Below are 23,366 nucleotides of genomic sequence, written 5' to 3' on the forward strand. Positions count from 1 at the left end.
CTGCTTTGAGTTCCCTCATCACAGCAGCTTGGACGTGTGAAATGTTCGGAAATCTGTGCCCTTTCAGCACAGATTTCAGTTTTGGAAAAAGAAAGAAATCTAGTGGGGCCAAATCGGGAGAATATGGAGGGTGGGGCAACTCAGTAACCTAAGTAATGATTTCACATGGCATATGCAATTCTTCTGCCATCATTTGGCCGGACAAACGTCGATCCCGCATCAATAACTCATGAACTCTGTCGACATTTGCCGCCGTTCCGCTCGTCGACGGTCTGCCAGACTGTGGGTCATGTTCGATGGCTTGCCACCCTTCACGGAAACGTTTAAACAACTCATACACTGTCTTTCAAGTTACAGTTTCATCTCTGTACATAATTGTGAGCATTTCCTGGGTTTCCAATATTTCTCGCTCTCCAATTTCTGTGACCATTCACTGAACTTTCCAGTCACACCTTGTACAGTGGTACCTCGGGTTACAGATGCTTCAGGTTACAGACTCCGCTAACCCAGAAATAGTACCTCGGGTTAAGAACTTTGCTTCAGGATGAGAACAGAAATCACACGATGGCAGCGCAGCAGCAGCAGTGGGAGGCCCCATTAGCTAAATTGGTACCTCAGGTTAAGAACAGTTTCAGGTTAACAATGGACCTCCAGAACGAATTAAGTTCTTAACCCGAGGTACCACTGTATATACATCCATATTACTACCATTACAGGTGTCCAGAGAAGCCCCAAGCCATCACTTTAGGTTCAGCACAGAGCAATACAACATTAGGAAGAACTTTCTTACGGTAAGAGGTATTCAACAGTGGAACGGATTTCCTCAGAAGGTGGTCACTCTCCTTCTTTGGAGGTTTATAAGCAAAGGTTGGAAGGCCATGTGTCACAGATGCTTTAGTTGTGATTCCTGCAGTGTTAGGGGGTTGGACTAGATGACCCTCAAAGTCCCTTCCAACTGTACAATTCTATGCTTCCCTGATTTCCTTATGCGTGTGTGTGTGTGTGTGTGTGTGTGTATGCTCCTGCATTTTGTCAAGATCACGTTGGGTAAGCAAAGGTTTCAAGCTCTCCTCCCCACACCCCTGCAGTCCTGATAACAATCTCCCCTCTTCCTGCAATGCAAGAAAAAAGGATGACATGATTGTAAGCTATGCAATTAGTGTCATGAATAGTTAGGCCCTCAAATCATCACAGTGGCCAACATGAGCAAAGCCTGCACATGTGTAGAATTGTAAGGGTTTATTGGAAGAGTTAATGTTTAATAAATTGTAATGTTTTTGTTTCTCTTTGATGAGAGCATCAGGAGTGGGCAAAGACGATACTACAGTGTCTTCCATACCTCAGACCCATTGTAACCATTCTGACCTAGATAGTAGATATAGAATTCCCTCCTCTCTGTATAGATCCTATCTTCCTAGCTGCTCTTAAAAAGTGTCTAGTCATCTCCAGAACTTCCAGTACAACTGTGCTTTTTAGATAATGATAATAAAAAAATTACTAACGGGTACAAGGGTAGCACATTACCAGCCATATCTCCAGCATGCTCCCAAATTGATATACAATAGTGTGTAATCTTAGGACATTTCCAGTAAATATGGAGCAAATTTGCTCCAGTATTACCATATTTCCAGCAGGTATCGTTGACTGTTACATATATTGGCCAACCCAGATTGGATAAGATAATATCTGAACAGGACTAAAAGCCCTCTATAAGATCCACACAGAAAGTTACCTCAGGAACATTTAAAACGATCCAGTGCCGTATCTCCTCTGATATGGTTCTCCTCAGATCTTTGTCGTTTCCTCAGATAAAAACACCGGACCTTTTATCTAAATCCATAAAAAACTGTTTCATATAATTTCCTATTGATGTACTTCCAGAAACTAAGACCTCACCACTTGTTTGCTCTCTCACTGAAATTATGTTTCCTTAATAGCTCAATGACCACATGGTGGACCTGAAAATAATGGGGCTATCTATCATACACGAATCTATATATAATGTCATTGTTTCATCCTGCACTACCTTCCCTATCTCAGGCAAATCATGCACCTAATACATGCTTGCTTTCCATTTCTTCATTAAAGCAAAATTGGAGTTATGGGGAGACAAAGCAGGACTAGGCTTATTCTACAAACTTCATCCAGACTTCTCTACATGAATTGGATATGGCAACCAAAACCCTTGCTGGTCAACATGGGAGCAGGGATTCGCCAAGCCTTCATGAAAAGAGTGCAACCATTTGTAGTGATGGAGCCTCCATGTGCTGTAGCTGTACATGCAAAGAATTCCACATTTCTCAGAGCCCCAATTGTGCGCGTGTCTAGGCTGCATGGAAGCCTTTTGTGCACAGCTTTTGCTTTAGACAGTTGTGCAAAAGCTGGAGCTATTCAATGTGTTCCCACTCCTCTGGTGTTTGATATTGGGGTTTGTTTGTTTTTTAAAAAACTGCATCATCAGTAAATATCATAGCAATGAACATCATATGATAAGAAACAAAATTATATTCATAAAGCAGATGCTACCTACATCACAAACCAGTAGATCAGCTGACTACATCAAACGTAGCTGGATCACCCAGTTAGCTAAGACAGATGCCTGCCTTGTGGTCATTGTGAGTGAATTACAAAGGGCAGGTCACATCACACTAAAGGACCTGGTCTTAGTGAGAGTAAGACAAACCTCAGTAGCATATAGCACTACTAAAAGTGTCACTCCCAATGATTTGTCAGTTTGCATTTCTTAGTGCAGAAAGTATTGATCTGATATGTAGAGATCTTTCCTATTTAATTCAAGAGGGTTCTGGAAGCTTCTGGAAGCTTCTCTGTGTGAACGAAGCAAGCAGAAGGTTCATGATGTTTGGGTTATTCCTTCAGAGAAGCTGAGTACAGCTGGCTTAAACTGTTTCTCTTATCTCCTTCTGTCAAGGTCATGCTGGCTATCAAAGTAGGGCCAGAAAGAGCCTGAGTTTCACCTTCTTTTTCTATCTCTTTTCCTTCTGGTCTGGTAAGGTTTAGACTTATTATAAGTTATTGCAAGTTAAAGTTAAGTCTGCTGCAACTGAACTTCTTATGGACAGTGACAATCCTGAATATATTGGATTTGTGACCATTATGCTCATTTGCCTTCAGTAGCAATAAAGCTCTGCTGGATGAAATATTAATTGCCTCTGGTCTATTTTGGGGGGAAATCCTGCAATGTGTTTAAGTTTTTTCTCTGCTAACTATACATTGGAGTTCTGCTCTGGATCAATATTGAGTAGAATTTCAATGACAGGACTGAAGTAACCAAGTGTAAGGCAAGGCACCCCTAGAAGTATTCTGGTCCTAAGTTGTTTGTGGCTTCATATTCAAATAGCAAGTCTTCAAACACAAAAGCAGGAATGCTCAGATATGCAGAGGATGGTGACCAAGATGATCAAGGGTCTGGACACCGAGTCTTATGAGCAACGGTTGATGGAGTTGGGTACGTTTAGCCTGGAAAAGAGGAGACTGAGAGGAGATGTGATGCCTGTCTTCAATAATCTAAAGCACTGTCACGTGAAGGATGGAACAAGCTTGTTTTCTCCTAATCTGGAGGCTAGGGCCCACCCAAACCAATAAGTTCAAGTTACAAGAAAGGAGATTCTGACTAAGTATCCGTTGGACTTGATGACACTTGGGGTCCCTTCCAACCTTACAATTCTGATTCTATGATTATTATTTTTAAAATAAAATCTATTTTGCTAATAATTGACCTGTAGCTTGCACTGCAATACCCAAGAACAAGAACAGGGTTCTAGCTGATTCATTTCTAAAATCGAAATCCTCCCTTACCAAAGAATTTTAAAGTGGGTCTATCTAGCCCCTTTAAGACATTGGATGCATTTTGTCTGCTCTTTCATATGGATCGATCGATCATGTGTTATATGCTGCCTGCTCTGCTGTTTTATTGATTTTATGGCTAACTGTACTGTTTTTACATTAATTGTTAACTGCTCTGAAAGTGTGGCACTTTATTTGTTTGTTTGTTTAAAATATTAGCATTTTGTCAGATCTGGTTTCTGGTTTCAACTTATTGTGACTATATTGAATTTGATCTCCTTATTTCCTGCAAAGGCATCTAACTGGACCATTCCAATAAATCTAACGAAATTTCAACTTGTTATAATTACCTCTTTAAAAAGAAAAAGAAAGCTGAGGGAGAAAGGGGAGGGAAGCACCTCCAAGTTTAATTTTCAAAGTTCCACAAGCATTTCTTCTTTGTAATTAAAATTCTTTTCCATTCCTAAAACTCAGCAGGAGCTGGGTGACTTGCTGTGAAATAAATGAGTTTTGGATTGATTGGGTCTTCTTTCTTAGGGGTGAAGAGCACACCAGAGAACCTTTATAGGGCAAGTATCAGGGAACGCTCAGATCTTGGCTTTGGGGTCTGACTTGGTGTTGCTAAGTGAGATGACATCACACTTGGATCCAAGAGAGTTAACATCAGAACCTTCATTAAAGTTGCTCAGGAGTGAACAAGGAATCAAAGGTCCTTCTTAACACAATAGCCAGAAACAAGTTATTGGAAGACAAGTTGTTGGCTTGCCAGCTTCACAGAAGGACTCCTGGCATTTCTGATTTAACCCTCTTATGGGCAGTGCTGGTTTGTTTGTTTATCAGCAGGGAGCACCTAGCACTTCCCAGGAATTAGAAGAAACTAAGAAGAATATTTATTATTATTAAGAGTTGATGCTTTTGAATTATGGTGCTGGAGGAGACTCTTGAGAGTCCCATGGACTGCAAGAAGATCAAACCTATCCATTCTGAAGGAAATCAGCCCTGAGTGCTCACTGGAAGGACAGATCCTGAAGCTGAGGCTCCAATACTTTGGCCACCTCATGAGAAGAGAAGACTCCCTGGAAAAGACCCTGATGTTGGGAAAGATGGAGGGCACAAGGAGAAGGGGATGACAGAGGACAAGATGGTTGGACAGCATTCTCAAAGCTACCAGCATGAGTTTGATCAAACTGTGGGAGGCAGTGGAAGACGAGTGCCTGGTGTGCTCTGGTCCATGGGGTCACGAAGAGTCGGACATGACTAAGCGACTAAACAACAACATTTTAAAAATGGATAACATGATTTGTGAGTTTTGGAGCTATTTTAAGACCACCATCTTGTTTCAAAATGGCATCTGGCATCCCAACATCAACAAAAACTACCACCTCCACCTTGGGAAAGCTTGTGCTGAGTTTGGTGATGATATCTGAAGAGGTGTCTGAACGCATAAAGAACAAAACAGTCAAACTACCCCCAATATATTTATTTATCACATATGCCACCTTTGCCCCCAATGAACTCATTTAATCTCCACAAAAACCCTGTGAGGTATGTTAGGCTAAGAGCCAATGACTAACCCAGGGTCACCCAGTGAACTTCATGACCGTGTAAGTCAATCCAGACTACCTCCCAGAGAGAGAGAGAGAGGGAGGAAAGGAGGGAGGGAGAGAGAGAAAACACAAGGCACATGGAGGCAACTGCTCCTTCTATTTTCTGTTCCCATTTCTTATTCTGCCTGTTCAAATCCAATTCAGCTGCCTACTATTTTCCATGACTTTCCCCCCTTCTCTTGTCTCTGTTAAAATTTGCATAGCGATTCTGGAGTGGTTTTCTTTATATCACTCTTCGAAGCATCATTTATATTATTGGAACTATATTTATCACCAGAAGCCTTTTACCAACCATTGCTTTGGAATTCCAAGAAAACAACAACAACAACACCACAGTGTTTTGAAACCAGTGGTTGAAATCTGTGCAGTTTTGAAAAGTTGAGTTTGCCATCTTGATTCAAAATGGCATCAAATTGTACTGGTATTTGGACCAATCATGCAAAATTTAGTTACAGTATCATAAGATGTGCCCAAACATATAGCAAATGAACAGCTTTCCAAAATATATGGTAGATAATGATGATCAATACAAATTTGGACCCATCATAGTTTTGCAGCTGTGTTAGGAATCCTTCTTTCTCTTTCTTCTCTCCTCTTCAGTATTATAGAGCTGTTCCACCTCTCCATGCTTGCGAGAAATATTTTATGATACTGTAAACTAAATAATCTTGTGTCTTGGAGGCTAGTTTCCGCCACGGTTTTTATATCTCTTGCCTGCATGTTTCCACCCTTTGTGTGTTATTTTGCTTCAAGATTTTATTGGACGCTAAGGGGTAAAGTATGAAAAGAAATCACTGATAAAGGGCTGTTAAAGCACACACACACCTTTAACAGACTGGCAAAAAAGAGAGAAAGGATTAAATTGTATTGCCTCTCACCCCTACTCCTCCCTCTGGCCCATTTAGAAGTTTAATAATAAGAAATAAAATCTTCCCATTATTGTTATGGAAAAGTCACAGGCATTTTGGGCAGAAGCCAGCGCTGGCTTCAGATCTTGGCAGTGCCCTTGAGCAAGACATCACCAATAAGCACACACCCCACACCCCCGTCTCAGTGAGCTTTTCATTGTCATCGGTGCCTCCATCATTTCTACCACCAGCTTACTTGCCAGACAGACCCAAATGTTCAAGCAGGCAGTAGCAGCTACTTCCCCACATTGCCCCCTCCTCAATTCTTTGCTTGCTTATCTCCTCTGATACAGAATGGGAGGTAGATGAACAAGCAGGTTGCAATGGTGAGGAGTCCAGAGGGACTCTTGTCAGGTGCCCAACCATGCCATCTATCGACACCAGCCCTGGTATGAGAACTAATCTTTGTGGCATTAAAAATAATAATCTGTCATTCAAAATCTTAAAATGTCTTGGGCCAGCTCTCCTTGTGGGATGAGCTTCTTTGTGTTCAAGACTGCAAGTGGATTTAGAACCAGATAATGACAGCCATTTGTTGCCTCTCTTCTGTAACAGTGACAATTGACTGAGGAGGTGAGTTTGAGAGCTTCCAGTGCTAAACGTCCTGTGTTTCCATTTCCGACCTTCACCCAACTTCCTGTGTTTCCAGTTCCGGCCTTCACCCAACTTCCTGTGTTTCCATTTCCGACCTTCACCCAACTTCCTGTGTTTCCAGTTCCAACCTTCACCCGACTTCCTGTGTTTCCAATTCCAACCTTCACCCAACTTCCTTTGTTTCCAGTTCCGACATTCACCCAACTTCCTGTGTTTCTGTTTCTTGCCTTCATTTGCCTGTTTTCCCTCCCATTTTTCTTCTTGAAAAAATCAAAGACAGTGGCAGCAAAGGAGTTTAAGGGGAAAAATAACACTTAATGACTCTTATCATTTCTTAAAGGCTCAGTGCTTTTTCTAATACCACCCTTTCCCCCATGTGTTATTTATTCTCCAAGAAAGGCCATTCCCCCTAAGTTATAGGCATGTGTTGTGACTTTTAAAAAAAACCCTCTGTTCCAATAATGCTCCCACACCAGAGGATTTTGTACATGAAAATGAAGGATGCTGGTCTCTAAAGAGCAGAGACTGTAAAATAATTACATCCATTCTTATTAAAATGCCCAGTCATTAACTCAGAAAGTACATCTTATGGTGGGAGAAGAGGCTAATTTGTTAAATAAGATATTCACCCGACTATTCTTAATGCGATTTAATCTGGAGGCTATATGCAGGCTTTCCATTTTTAAAATGTAAGTGTCCAAATTGATAACAATGAATTATTCATAGCTAAGATCTTGGCTAAAATGAGAGGAAGGATACATCTCAATAATGATGAGAAAGAAAGAAAGCTTACAGAACACAGAGGACCGCAATGGGCAATTCACAGCGAAACATTATTTTCCTGTTGCCAAATATGTCTGACTCTAAGGGTGGTTAGAATTTTCATGAGATGCTATTTGCAGCTATAGTAGCTGTAATAGTTCCACCCATAACCACAGCTGAACATGTGTTGGGAGAGGATGGCATAATAATAATAATAATAATAATAATAATAATAATAATAATAATACTATACAGGGGTGACTACCTGCTTGTGCATTTGTGTCCTGAAGCATTCCTGAGCTTGGTCAACAAACTCTTGTTTCAATAAAACAAAATTGGGTTAGTTAATAGTTTGTACGGTAAAAGGTAAAGGACCACTGGACAGCTAAGTCCAGTCAAAGGTGACTATGGTGTTGCAGCGCTCATCTTGCTTTCAGGCCGAGGGAGCTGGTGTTTGTCCACAGACAGCTTTCTGGGTCACGTGGCCAGCATGACTAAACTGCTTCTGGTGCAACAGAACACCATGACAGAAAACAGAGTGCACAGAGACACCATTTACCTTCCTGCTATAGCAGTACCTATTTATCTACTTGCACTGGTGTGCTTTTGAACTGCTAGGTTGGCAGGAGCTGGGACAGAGCAATGGCTTATGAGCAGCGCGGGGCTTGCGTCTGCCCACTGCCTCAGCTGACCTACAGCTGAGGGGGAGGCTGCAGAGAAGCTCCACCCTGCCCCCATGGGTGGCTCACTCTACCCTGGGCTTCAGGGTGCAAGCACCACCCTGGGCACCCAAGGGGCTAGCTACGCCATTGGGGAGAGGGCCTCCTTGGTGGGTGCTCCAAGACTTTGAAACTCTCTCCCTAGAGAAGCTAGACTGGCTGCCTCCCTGCTATCATTCCCCCACCATTTTTAAATGCTTTATTGACTTTAAAAAGCAAACACTCAACAACAAAAGTATAATGCACTTTGCTAAGAAGATAAATTACTTTCTTCACACATAACTTCTATAATGACTTCCAGTTTGGATCATGGGTCCAAATTATATTCAATATAGCGCACTATTCTCCATCAATCAGAACATATCACAATTGTCTTATTTTCCTAAAAGTTTCTACTATTGCCTCTTTGCTGTCATTCAGCTGACAGGCAAAGACTTTCTTGTTCCAACAGACTCTTCGGGACCGCTTGCCATGCAGTTTCCATTGTGATTGTATGTTTTTAATAAATCACACACACACACAATTTCCTATTAATGTATAATTGTTTTTTAACCCCCTTCCCCCTATTTTTTTTGCCTTGGGTCCTGTCAGGGAAAATTGCAGGTGATAATAATAATAATAATAATAATAATAATAATAATAATAATAATAGTTTCTCGTGACTGCTTCACGCAGGATGAGAGACAGAAGGGTGGAGCTTGGGAATTCAATAGGAAACCACAAAGTTCATTTGCCCCTGACTATCTGTTAGTTCTCTGCTGACCGGAGGGATGTGAGGTTGATTGTACCCAGCACAAGCATATCTCCATTCCTGGGAGAACCATTTCTAAGTCCAGCAACATCTGGAGGGGCAAAGATTTCCCATCCCAAGTCTACAAGTACCAGCAGTGGTTCTCTAGGATTTCAGACAGGGGTCACTGACAGCTTGACTTGGAGGTGCCAGCATTTGAACCCAGGGCCTTTTACATGCGAAACAGGTGTTCAACCACCCAGCTGCCACCCTTTCTCTAGATAGGCTGCAATTTCAGGCAATACGGAGATAGGAGCAGGAAGCCATGCTCGGGTGGTGTGTGCTTTTCCAAACGAACGAAACCAAACCTATCCCAGTCACAGGAGCTTTATAAACCAGATTTTCAAAAGGAGAGAACAAGAGCTTTAAAAATAACCTGTGATAGATACAGTGTGACAAACAGGAAACAGAACCAAGATGCTCACAATATGCTCACAAATACTATATTTGTATTCTGCATCTGGTGCTTCCCTTCTGTAGCCCACATGCGGAAGACTGAAAAAGTTTACAAGAAGGATTCCTAATCTTGCAAGTCAAAACACTTGTGTTTTTTTTTTAAAGACCATCATCAGGGCCAAGCAAAAGTTTATGCCAAAACTTTTAGCAGGGCCATAAAGTACATTGTTGTTGTTTAGTCATTTAGTTGTGTCCGACTCTTCATGACCCCATGGACCAGAGCACGCCAGGCACTCCTGTCTTCCACTGCCTCCTGCAGTTTGGTCAAACTCATGCTGGTAGCTTCGAGAACACTGTCCAACCATCTCGTCCTCTGTCGTCCCCTTCTCCTTGTGCCCTCCATCTTTCCCAACATCAGGGTCTTTTCCAGGGAGTCTTCTCTTCTCATGAGGTGGCCAAAGTATTGGAGCCTCAGCTTCAGGATCTGTCCTTCCAGTGAGCACTCAGGAATGGAATAAAGTACATACATGCATGTAAAAACATACATACATAGAGGGGTTGGTGTCTGAAATGGAGCCCAAGCTGTGGTGTAGTGGTTAAGAGTGGTAGACTCGTAACCTGGTGAACCGGGTTCGCTTCCCTGCTCCTCCACCTGCAGCTGCTGGGTGACCTTGGACTAGTCACACTTCTCTGAAGTCTCTCAGCCCCACTCCCTCACAGAGTGTTTGTTGTGGGGGAGGAAGGGAAAGGAGAATGTTTGCCGCTTTGAGACTCCTTAGGGTAGTGATAAAGCAGGATATCAAATCCAAACTCTTCTTCTTATCAAGTCGAAGTGAGAGCATTGACTAGCATTTGCCCTCCCTCTGAATTGGCTTCATCAGCCAATGAAAATAATTGGCCCACTGCGACATGTTCTACACAACTACAATAAACCTACCATTAAAATTATGGACTGGTCATTTCTTTGTTATTAGCCGTAATAGCTATGTTCCTCCTCCATGGTTGGAGGCAGTAACACTTCTGAATACAGTGGTACCTCGGGTTAAGTACTTAATTCGTTCCGGAGGTCTGTTCTTAACCTGAAACTGTTCTTAACCTGAGGTAGCACTTTAGCTAATGGGGCCTCCTGCTGCTGCTGCGCCGCCGGAGCATGATTTCTGTCCTCATCCTGAAGCAAAGTTCTTAACCTGAAGCACTATTTCTGGGTTAGCGGAGTCTGTAACCTGAAGCTTATGTAACCTAAGGTACCACTGTATTGATTTCTGGAAGCCACAGGAGGGGAGAGTTGCTCTTGTGCTTGGGCCTTGCTTGCAGGTTTTGCCACAGGCATCTGGTTGGCAACTGTGAGAACAGGATGCTGGACTAGATGGGCCACTGGCCTGATCCAGTAGGCATGTTTTTATTTTCTTAACCACTAAGCGACTGCTTTAGGGCATCATGAAAGGGCAGGAAATAGTTAGCTATTTAAATTATTATTATAGAACTTTTGTTGCCCAGCAGAGGAAGAGGTGCTTGTGGCAGCTCTGGCAGTTACCAGTATAACTTGGCTGGCATTGGTTGCACCACATTCTCCTCAGACAGAAAAACATGCTGTGTTGGCCTTGAGCAAAGAAGAAGAAGAGAAGAGTTTGGATTTGATATCCTGCTTTATCACTACCCGAAGGAGTCTCAAAGCGGCTAACATTCTCCTTTCCCTTCCTCCCCCACAACAAACACTCTGTGAGGTGAGTGAGGCTGAGAGACTTCAGAGAAGTGTGACTAGCCCAAGGTCACCCAGCAGCTGCAGGTGGAGGAGCTGAGACGCGAACCCGGTTCCCCAGATTACGAGACTACCGCTCTTAACCACTACACCACACTGGCTCTCAAAGCCATTCCTAAGCCCCTTTGTTTCTTCAAATACAGTGGTACCTCTGGTTGGGAACGGGAACCATTTCGGAGCTCCGGTCACAACATGAAAGGAACGCAACCTACGTCTGCGCGTGCGTGGGTCATGATTTGCTGCGTCTGCGCATGCGTGTAATGTCATTTTGCACGTCTGCGCATGCGCGAGTGGCAAAAACCAGAAGTAACCCTTTCCAGTACTTCCGGGTCACCGCGGGACACAACCTGAGAACGCGCAACCTAAAGCAAACATAACAACAGGTATGACTGTACAGTGGGCCTCAGCTGTCGAACGTAATCCATTCCAGAAGACCGTTCGACTTCCGAAATGTTCGACAACCATGGCTCAGTGGGCAGTCGGCAAATCCTATTGAGAATACTGAGAAATGCATCTCAGAAGCCGTTCGACTTCTGAGGCACGTTTGAAAACGGAAGCAATTACTTACTTATCAAACCTTTATTAGGCATTATGCGAATAGAACCATAAAAGAGAAAATAACATATAAAGGCCTTGAAATATATATAAAAGGGCAGCAGTTGGCTACATACATATATATATATATACATATAGAGTCAATGGTTTTCTTTGTTAACCTGCTCCTTGGAGGACTGCTACCAAAAACTCGGCTACCCCCGCCGTTACCCTTTGGTCAACGTCGGATAGGTAGAGTCCCACACATTCACCTTGCTGGGGTTCCAGACCACCCGAGAGAGGGGACAGCACGCGTTGACGGAGCGTACTGTACAATGGGCAATGAAAGAGAATATGCTCTACAGTGTCCGGGACATTCATAGAACATCTGCAGAATCTCTTGTTTCTAGGAATATTTTGATATCTTCCCCTGACAAATGCTGAGGGAAAAACATTCAAACGGGCCAGCATAAAAGCCCTACGTTGGGCTGGGATTATTAATTTAGTGACGTAATTGGCTCTGCTATCTAAGATGTTTAAATCATAGAATATGGGGGAGCAAATTTTGTTTATAGCTGCCATAATATTTTGTCTCTTGACATCCTTTAGTCTAGTTAGGATATTATGGAAAATGTATTGCTCATTAGAATTGTACAGGGGCTCCAGCTCGATGCCTAAAGATTCAATCTTTTTTTCGAGGTGCTGATACCATCTTGATTTATAGGAGTCATTGAGCAAATCGGCGAGCAGACTTGATGGAGGGCAGCGAAAATGGCAGCGTAACCAGTACTTTATTGAGGTGGACCATGCCCAATATTCCATTGTGTGTATGCCTATTTCTGCACACATTGTTTCGTATTTGATCGTAGCTGGGAGTCCAAGAATACGTCTCAGAAAGCTGGAGTGAATCTTTTTTAAATCACTGTTATATGCTTGGACCCATAGCGGGATTCCATAGAATATCTGGGATTGGACTTTTGTTTGGAATATCTGGTTGGCCGCAGGAATAAATTGATTACCTTTCTGATAGTAAAGGGCGATCTGGCTGCGAGGGCGATCTGGCTGTGAGGGCGAGTAAAGGGCGATCTGGCTGTGAGGGCGATCTGGCTGCGACATCTGTCACCCCATTGATCGCCAGGGTTGATTCGGCTGATCTGGCTGGCTAGGCGGGTGTCCCCTTCCTCCCTCACCGCTCCATGTGCGTCCCTCCCGAAGCTGCGCGCTCGGTGGAAGAGGACGACCATCCCAGATAGAAGGAGTGTACCGTTCTTCGGTCAAGGGTATACGATAGCTGCGCTCCCCTGCTAGAACCTGCTAGAACCTCCAAACAAGCTCAAGGAAGCAATTACTTCCGGTTTTTCAGTGTTCGAAAATCGAAGCATTCAGCTTCCAAGATGCTCAGAAATTGAGGTTCCACTGTACAGTATTACCTGAATAAGTAGAAACAGATTTTTTTTCAGGCGGAACTCAGTGGGCACCATTGCCATTATAAGATAACAAGGGAGGCGCTCATGGTGAGTTCCAGCACCTCTTTTTCTAGAAAAATAGCACTGAGAAAAAATGTAATGGAAACATCTGTCTCTCTCTCTCTCCCCACCCCTCATATTCCCTTGCCTTTTTATTGCAAAAAGGAATATTTTATTTTGGAAGGGAGTGCCGGTAATATCGGGGAGGGGGGAGGGAAGTGCTGAACCGAAGAAAGGTAAAGTAAATAATTTACGATGTGGGTAATGATGATGAAGAATTTATTAATAATTTATGGTGATGCATGCAGATTAGCGAGGGGAAAATGAATCATGATGAGTCAATTTAGGACGGTGAATAATGAGCACTCTCGGAATGCGCTCATTTGCCTGGGTAGCCAACGGTTGCAAAAAAAATTCCCGTCGAAGAGCACCAACCTCGTCATGAGGACCCAGAGCGGTGATGTGCAAACTGCAACCACCCTGCTTTGATGTGAGATTGGGTTAGAAAAGCCCAGCAAAGAAGGAAAGGAAAGGAAAAAGAGCTCCATTTTTAAGTTCCAGTCCAATTCTAAGATTAACGCAAACCCAGTGGTGCGGTAGTGTGTGAGTAGAATGGGGCGAAAGTGGTGTGTGTTTGTATTTTCTTTTATCTTTTCTGAACGAGCACTATAGCACCTTGAGAGAGAAATCCATTATTAGGGGAGCCAGCTTTGTGCGTACAACAGGGCCAGATTTAGGTTTGATGAGGTCCTAACCTAATGGAGATAATGGGGCTCTTTATATGTCTAGCTGTCCTTTGTCAACAACTGTTTTTTTGTGTTGAATATATGCTTTATGGTAATTTATGGACCTTATAGGTATCTAAAGCCATTTGCACATAGCAAAATATGTATTTTTTCCATAAAATACATATTTTATGTAGGCACCCTATATATAGAAATGAGCAAACCAGTGATATTTTAGGGAACAGGCTAGCAGGCAGGGCCCATTACTTACATCATAGGAGCCTACACAACACTGTTGCTGTATGTAGGCTTTATTCTATTTGGTTTTTTATCTTATATTTTGGAAATGTACATTCAATTTTTCCCCCTTTAATATTTTGGGGGGCCTCCAAGAGAGTGGGCCCCTAAGGTATAACTTGTTGAGTTTATATGTAAATCCGGCACTGGGCTTGAACACAAAACTAGTAAGAACCAGTTATGGAGGGTCTTAAAGGTAAAGGGACCCCTGACTGTTAGGTCCAGTCGTGACCAACTCTGGGGTTGCGGCGCTCATCTCGCTTTATTGGCCGAGGGAGCCAGCATACAGCTTCTGGGTCATGTGGCCAGCATGACTAAGTCGCTTCTGGTGAACCAGAGCAGCTCACAGAAGTGCCTTTTATCTTCCCGCCAGAGCGGTACCTGTTTATCTACTTGCACTTTGACGTGCTTTCGAACTGCTAGGTTGGCAGGAGCAGGGACCAAGCAACGGGAACTCACCCCGTCGCAGGGATTCAAACCGCCAACCTTCTGATCGGCAAGTCCTAGGCTCTGTGGTTTAGACTGGGCTTGAACACAAAACTAGTAAGAACCAGTCATGGAGAGTCTTAGTTGGAGTGAAAAGCAGCTCCAGGTACGATGGAAAGAGGCCAGAGGAAAGAAGTTGGGATGGGTGACTGTTTTCAAGGACTGTGGTTGGAGGAAAAGATGGTGAGGTGATGGGGTGATAGTAGGTGGCACAAATTGATTGGCTAGAATAAACAGCCAAGGTAACACCCCCCATATAGGGGTGTACTAATAGAATATCGTCTCAGACTCTTTGGACTCTGACCTGTAATGCATTACTGAATAAAAGTCTGCCTAATTGGAAATCTGGTTTGCGCTTCCATATCGAACCCCCCAAAGGGAATCCCCCCCCCCCCGCAACCTCCCTGCCATCACCACAACTTCAGACTCTTAAACAGACATGGTTGGGGAGGAAAGTTGCTTTTTCCGATTTGGATTACAAAGCTGCAAGGGAGTGTTACATTTCCAAATATATGCATGTGTGTTTATATAACAGCCTTCCAGAAATAAACTGGTTGGCAGTGCTAATTATCAAAAATTATCCCACAAAAGGTCCTATTTGCTGTCATGTTTATAACAGAAAGAAATTGTCCTAATTGTGTGAGTGCCTTTCATTAAACTGGGGCAAAACAGGCACGAAGAAATGAAAATCCATTTGGTCATTCTCTAAAAGCACTAAGTGGTTCAAATTGTTTGCAGTTAATTGCCAGTATTTTTACACATTAAGATGTTTAGATGTGTGCCTGTGTTCTAAATAGTCCTCAGGTAAGTTGTCAGTTAAACTACTTATGGAAAAAATGGAATATGTTTAAATATGAATAATGATGATTACTGGTGAGAAGTCCCATTTTGAAAAGGTGCATGGATGTTATTTTTCATGGTCGCAAACATTTCCCATTATCAGGGCAGGATAAACTGAAGCCATGAGTTCATGTTGAGAAAGAAAAAGTCTATGTTTGTTATAACTGAATAGCACTCACCCTGGTTAGTTGTAACAGGAAAGATACAGGATTTCAAATTGTGGGGAAATGTCTGTGTCTGTTTTGGGTTGTGGGGCGAATCAAAAGCGTATACAGATCAGAATACTTGCCACAGCCACAGCCCAATGACTCCTGCTTCTTCAAACAACTCCGTAATCTCTAGTGTTGCACTGAAATTGTGCCCTGTATTTTTTCCCGAACCATGCCATCTGATGAAGGAAAAAAATTGCACCAAAAATTATGAAAGGAAAGAGACAATTTTAGTGAAATTCTCGTGGGTGTGGGGTTTTCTGTTGCGCCAATCTTATTTTCCAGGTGGCTGAAAGGCATTTGTGAGTGACTTCTTTCACCCTCACAGAGCTATGATTCCCAGAGTTCCATGGGAAAGAGGGGTTGATTGATAAACCACTCTGGGAATTATATTAATTATTAGGGGTTTCCCAATATCTATCAGTACCCTTAACAAACTACAATCCCAGAATCCTTTGGGGGGGGAGTCACAAATATTTGAAGTGGTATCATAGTGCTTTAAATATGTGGTCTGAATGTGGCCTAAGGACTCAACTACATTAGTAAAAAAAAGTGTTTTAAATGCGTTATAACACTATGACACCAAATGGTGCTGTAGAGTTCGGTCTTTCGACAATGTGATTTTGCATTATGAGGTTTATAACGCATTTTCCTGAAACGGCTTTTTGATGTGCCTAGATCCAGCCTAAGTTGCGTCAGCCATGTAACATCCTAAATCCTTTAAATATGTTTGCGGAAGGAGGTGGAGGTATTGATTTGTGGTTTTTATTGTTTTTATTATGTGTTTTGTGTTTTTATCTTGTGTTTTTATGTTGTGAACTGCCCTGAAATCTACAGATGAAGGGTGATATAAGAATTCAATGAATAATAATAATAATAATCCTATCCATATTTATTCAGAAAAAAGTCCAACTGAGCTCAGTTGGGTTTACTCCTAAGTAAGAATGCATTAAATAGCATGCTCAATCGAGCAGCCACCTCTATTTTGCAATTTAAGTAACCTTTTACAACATCCCTGTTGTAATCAGTGGAGGCTGCAAAACACCAGTGAAAGCAGAATGGCTGATCCAAACTAATAGTTTCTATAAAGTGTAGAGGTGAAGGCAAACTAGAGAGGCTATTTTTCTTGAGTATTCTCCAGAGGCAGGCTGAAGTTCTCCCACAGCTGAGGAAGAATATGAAAAAGTTTTGTTTTGTTTTTTAATCCCAAAATTAGCAAGAAGGTTCTTTTCTGAATTGGCTCAACCACCAGTATTGTGTAGTGGTAAGTCCCTGGGTGGCCTTCCGCAACCCGGTGCCCCCAGATGTTGTTGAACTGCAACTCCCATCAACCTTGACCATTGAGCATGGTGGCTGTGGGGATGATGGGAGCTGTAGTCTAACAACTTCTGTACAGCACTATATCTGCCTTTGGCCGTGTTAGACCTGAACACTCTAGCCACAATGTGGCTTTGGTGGTTTTAAATAGTGCCCGCCCAATTGTTTAAAATGTCATTGAACAAAATGGACCCTTCTGTTGACAACAGATAGCTACCAAGCCGAAAATTCCTCTTTTGTTTTGTTTTTGCAAAAAATTGTAGAACCTTTCCTCCCTCTCTTGGACCACTCATTGCTCACCATTTTTCCTGCCCCCTTCTCCCATATTCTGCATTCCCCACACCAGAACATATATTTGAAGAAGCGAAATCTGCAAACGGTTCAAAAGTAAAAGCCCTCAGCATCTGAGTTATCTCTCTGTTGCAAATTCTTTTCTGTCCCCATCTCTCCCCACCAAAAAAAGAATGACAGTAAAAATGAATCCTCTGATTATTCATCAAATGTCACATCACCATTAAGGAATCATTTGGGATGCTTTTGTCCTGCACAAAAGCTATAAACAGCTTCTGAAGCTGATTGATAGTGTAAAATAAGGATAAAGCATCTAATCAATCTCTCAAGAGCAACTTATTACATAGTAACAGGGAGTAGCTGTATCAGAGATAGGTGCAACTGAATGGCTGGTATAAAGACAGTAATACCTTCACAAACGTCCGGCCCATCGACCGTTCATTTCGGCGAACGTCCACGGCAAACCTGGAAGTACCGGAACGGGTTACTTCCAGGTTTGCCACTCACGCATGCGCAGAAGCGCAAACCGCTCCACGCACGTGCACAGAGCAGCGCTTTGTCGAGCGTCCCTTTCATCAAGCGTCCAGGGCTCTGGAACGGATCCTGGACTCAAAACAAGATACCACTGTATGAAAGAGGGCAGCTCATCCCCTACAATGTAATTAAAATATAATCTTCAAAAATCTGCCATGGCCAAACTCCCAAACCAATTAGGCCATGGGTAGGCAAACTAAGGCCCAAGGGACGGATCTGGCCCAATAGCCTTCTAAATCCGGCCCGCAGACAGTCCAGGAATCAGTGTGTTTTTACATGAGTAGAATGTGTCTTTTTATTTAAAATGCAGCTCTGGTTATTTGTGGGGTATAGGAATTTGTTCATTCCCCCCACCAATATAGATGATAGATAGATAGATAGATAGATAGATAGATAGATAGATAGATGATAGATAGATGATAGATTAGATAGATAGATAGATAGATAGATAGATAGATAGATAGATAGATGATAGATAGATAGATAGATAGATAGATAGATAGATGATAGATAGATAGATGATAGATAGATAGATGATAGATAGATAGATAGATAGATAGATAGATAGATAGATAGATAGATAGATAGATAGATAGATAGATAGATAGATAGATAGATATAGATAGATAGATAGATAGATAGATAGATAGATAGATAGATAGATAGATGATAGATAGTCCAGCACCACAAGGTCTGAGGGACAATGGACCAGCCCCCTGCTGAAAAAGTTTGCTGACCCCTGAATTAGGCCATATATATGTATCTTGCACTGTATCCATTGATCAGTCTATTCCACTTCTACCTTTAATGATCTACTGTGGCTCTTCAGTTATTTAATATTTTACCAACCTACTTTCTAAATCACAACTCACATCAGCCCTGTTCTTCGTGCAGGATGGCTTTGTGGAGTCAACAGTTGTTGCTATGGGAAACCAGGCAGAGGGCCTTCTCAGTAGTGGTGCCCGCCCTGTGGAACAACCTCCCATCAGATGTCAAAGAGATAAACAACCACCTGACATTTAGAAGACATCTGAAGGCAGCCCTGTTTAGGGAAGTTTTTAATGTGTGACATTTTAATGTATTTTTATCTTTGTTGGATTAAGTGGCTGAGGAGACCCAGCCAGATGGGTCGGGTACAAATAAATTATTATTATTATTATTATTATTATTATTGAGTGCTAGGTCCTCAGCCATTGCCCAAGCATTCCAGGTTCTGTTAAGTTAGTTCTTGGTATGAGCTTTCGTGTGCATGCACACTTCTTCAGATACACACAGTGTATCTGAAGAAGTGTGCATGCACACGAAAGCTCATACCAAGAACTAACTTAGTTGGTCTTTAAGGTGCTACTGGAAGGAATTTTTTTTGTTTTGACTATGGCAGACCAACACAGCTACCTATCTGTAACAGGTTCTGTTGGCATCCCATAGCATGAAGACTGTGTGGTCCAGCTGGGAGTGCAGTCTGTGTCAGTGGTTTTCCTCCCTCCCACCCTCCTAACTTCTCACAGAACCAGCAAGAGTTTCCCAAGCTCCTGCTTATATTGCCCACCCCTGAATCTGCTTTAAATTCCGTGGACACCCTTAGCTGCACAGCTCTCAGCTCCGGAGATAATTCTGTCTAGACCTGCACTTTTTCTGCCTCGAAGACCTTATGTGGCTTTATGAAGAAAATGCATTGCAAACAATTTCAGCTATCTGAAAATAAAATCTATTGTCGGGAAATACAGGTGGCTGCTCCAAACGTATCATAAAACCAGGAATCATCCAAAGCTTGTCTGAAACATGTTTGGGGACCATGGGGGTGGCTTAACTAGATCAGAGGGAGAGAGAGAAAAATTATTTCTTCTGCAAGAAAAGGAAAGTAAAGGGGGAGGAGAGAAAGGACAAGCATATCACTTTTGTAAGTTTTCGAGATAGAACTGTTAAATACAAGCAGGGTCAAACTAGCCTACGGGCGTTAGGGATAAATGAACTCTCAATGTTTCAATTTGGAATCGGCTCATTTATGAGTAGGGATGGAATTTACTGGGGAAGAAGGATCTCGATGTTGTACTGATCTGCACAGATTCCCCCCCCCCTGTCTAATTCCCATCTTATTTCATTGATGCCATGGAGCTGCAAGCTATTTTTAAAAATTGCTCCACTAAAAATATGAACAATTCCTGCATGCTACATGCATTATTGTAAACATTTTTAAACCCTCTGCCTGCGCACGTACAGTCCAGGTTTCCTAAAGTAACAGTGCATACATGTGCATAACTATATAAAAATACTTCTCTATTAAATCTAATACAGTTATGCAGCAGAGTACAGTTGTACCTTGGAAGCCGAATGGAATTCATTCAGCTTCCAAAATGTTCAAAAACCAAAGCGAGGCTTCTGATTGGCTGTAGGAAGCTCCTGCAGCCAATCGGAAGCTGCATAACCCCCGTCAGATGTTCGGCTTCCAAAAATAGTTCATAAACCAGAACACTCACTTCTGGGTTTGCAGTGTTTGGGAGTCAAAACATTCGAGAACTAAACTGTTCGAAAACCAAGGTACCACTGTACTATAGTACTCTATGGAGTATTATGGACATGCTTCTGTCTCCAGCTTCCACCTTCCAACTCACAAGCACACACCCCAAATCTGACAATTGTTTCTCCACCCACTAGTCAAGTGAGGCTGGGCATGGAAAGGTCTGCCCATTTTCTCACTCTCTTTATATGCAGATGTCAGGTCTTGGCTGAATGACCAAGGTCACTACCCCGACAAAGGGACTAGTTTGACCTCTTCTTCAAAGTCCCCCTTATACAGTACATTCTAGCCTTGTAGATACAGGATCACAGCAACTGGAAGGGGCCTAGGACAACATCCAGACTGCCCCCCCCCAATCCTCATAACAGTATATACCCTTTGATTATAATGTAATAATAATAATAATTTATTATTATACCCCGCCCATCTGGCTGGGCTTCCCCAGCCACTCTGGGCAGCTTCCAACCAAATATTAAAATACAGTAATACAGTGGTACCTCTAGTTACATACGCTTCAGGTTACATATGTTTCAGGTTACAGACTCCGCTAACCCAGAAATAATACCTCGGGTTAAGAACTTTGCTTCAGGATGAGAACAGAAATTGCGTGGCAGCAGCGGGACCAGAGGTACCACTGTACATCAAACATTGAAAGCTTCCCTAAACAGGGCTGCCTTCAGATGTCTTCTAAAAGTTTGGTAGTTGTTGTTCTCTTTGACATCTGGTGGGAGGGGGTTCCACAAGGTGGGCGCCACTACTGAGATGGCCCTCTGCCTGGTTCCCTGTAACTTGGCTTCTTGCAGTAAGGGCACTGGCAGAAGGCCCTCGGCACTGGACCTCAGTGTAGAATGGTTTATAGCAAAACCTCTGCATGGTGTACAGCAGGGGTGCCCAACAGGTCGATCATGGTTGATCGCTGGACCCCCTTTGCCCACTCCCCAAAAAAAGCTCAACAACTTTTATGGGTAGATCACTGCCAGGTTTTGTATAGTGGGAGTAGATCACAGTCTCTTGGAAGTTGGACGTGTTTGGTGTACAGAAATACTGAAATGATCAATAAAAGATTTTTAACCAAAATTGCATCGCAAAATTCAAAGAAGTCCACAATCTGATCTGCATATAAGTCCAGAAACTGGGAATTAGGCCAATTTGCTTTCAAATGCAGAATGAATGGAATTCTCCTCCACCCCGTGGTCGCACTCAAGCTGATTTTGCTTTCAGATCTGAGCTTCCTGAAGCGATTAATGGAACAAGGCTTTGCCTCCTTTGATATCATCTGCAAAGTCAATTGGTGAGATGAACTTCATGTTCCACAATGATGACATGCTCCTGTTAAGATTGCACCACATCAGAAATGGAGATGGGGTATTGCATCATTGAATTCTCCCTCCCTTTCCCTTGCCTGTGGAAAGCTAGCCCTACAGAACAACAGTTTTTAGCATCACCTTCCAAATGGTGTCCAGGTTTGCAATGTGAATTGAGGTGTGTGTGTGTTTTTGACACGAAGGCATTCGATCATGCATTTTCCAGCTTGCATTCCTGATATAGTAGAAATCTCATGAAGGCTGTGAAGCATCGATAACCATCTCCTCCATGAATCGCTCTCATCCTTCTTTAAAACCATCTAGCTTGCTCGCCATCATGACCTGCTGTGGGAGAGAGCTCCAGGGCTATTTTGAATCTGTCCTGAATTCAGCTTATGGGAATCTTTAGGAATATAGGAGAGGATATATTGTTTTGATATTATCCCTCCTCAGTCATGCTAGTGAGCAAATAGCAGGCTACATTCCCTTTGCAACTTATTGGGAACAAGTTGATGATTCGTTACAGGTAGGTAGCCGTGTTGGTCTGCCGTAGTCTGAAAAAAAATTAAAAATTTAAAAAATCCTTCCAGTAGCACCTTAGAAAACAACTAAGTTAGTTACTGGTATGAGCTTTCATGTGCATGCACACTTCTTCAGATAGATAATGATTCGTTAGAATCCTTTAATTAAGCAATCCAGTCTGGCTTGTATATTGCACTTAAAAAGGTAAAGGGACCCCTGACCATTAGGTTCAGTCATGACCGACTCTGGGGTTGCGGCGCTCATCTCGCTTTATTGGCCAAGGGAGCCGGCGTACAGCTTCCGGATGATGTGGCCAGCATGATTAAGCCGCTTCTGGCAAACCAGAGCAGCGCACAGAAACACCTTTTACCTTCCCGCCGTACTTGTACTACTTGTACTTTGACGTGTTTTCGAACTGCTAGGTTGGCAGGAGCTGGGACCGAGCAACGGGAGCTCATCCCATCGTGGGGATTCCAACCGCCAACCTTCTGATTGTCAAGTTCTAGGCTCTGTGGTTTAACCCACAGTGCCACCTGCATCCCATATATTGAACTTAAAACACACTTAAAACATTTTATGTACAGCTATATAGCTGAGTCCTCAGTATAAGGTGGCTTTTGATGATCCCGCAGAGAAATAGCATTGGTAAAACCTTCCCTCCTGGTGTGGGGGTTTTTTGGTTTGGTTTTGCAAGTGTGATTTGCATTTTAGAAGTGCCGCCTATAGACAGCCTTTCTTTCCTAAACAAGCAGTGCAATTGCAAGTATCTGCCTCCTGGTATTTATTATTAATAGGAAGCTAATGAGGTGGATAATTAAGCAGTCACTAATCACCAGACCAGAGCCTGAAGGAAACTGGGTTCAAACAAAATGTCCCCCAAAGGATTAAAAGAAAACAAACCCATAATGAGTTGTTCATTGTTGTGATCTGTCGTTCCGGGCCTCAGCAGATCTTAGTTTTTATTTACCATAAAATACAATTGGG

At 42.7% G+C, this 23,366-nt stretch overlaps 1 long non-coding RNA gene across 1 annotated transcript in view; it reads left to right on the top strand.

The window, feature by feature from the left end:
• Positions 1–460: 460 nt before the first annotated feature.
• The window catches only part of LOC309369453, a 370,754-nt gene continuing 347,848 nt past the window's right edge, over positions 461–23,366 (top strand). The window contains exon 1 of the long non-coding RNA XR_014168147.1: positions 461–584. This is a non-coding gene — a long non-coding RNA (uncharacterized lncRNA). The remainder of the gene's footprint in view (positions 585–23,366) is intronic.

The sequence above is a fragment of the Podarcis melisellensis genome, assembly GCF_964234715.1.
Source record: "Podarcis melisellensis genome assembly, chromosome: 4".
Classification (NCBI taxonomy): Eukaryota; Metazoa; Chordata; class Lepidosauria; order Squamata; family Lacertidae; genus Podarcis; species Podarcis melisellensis.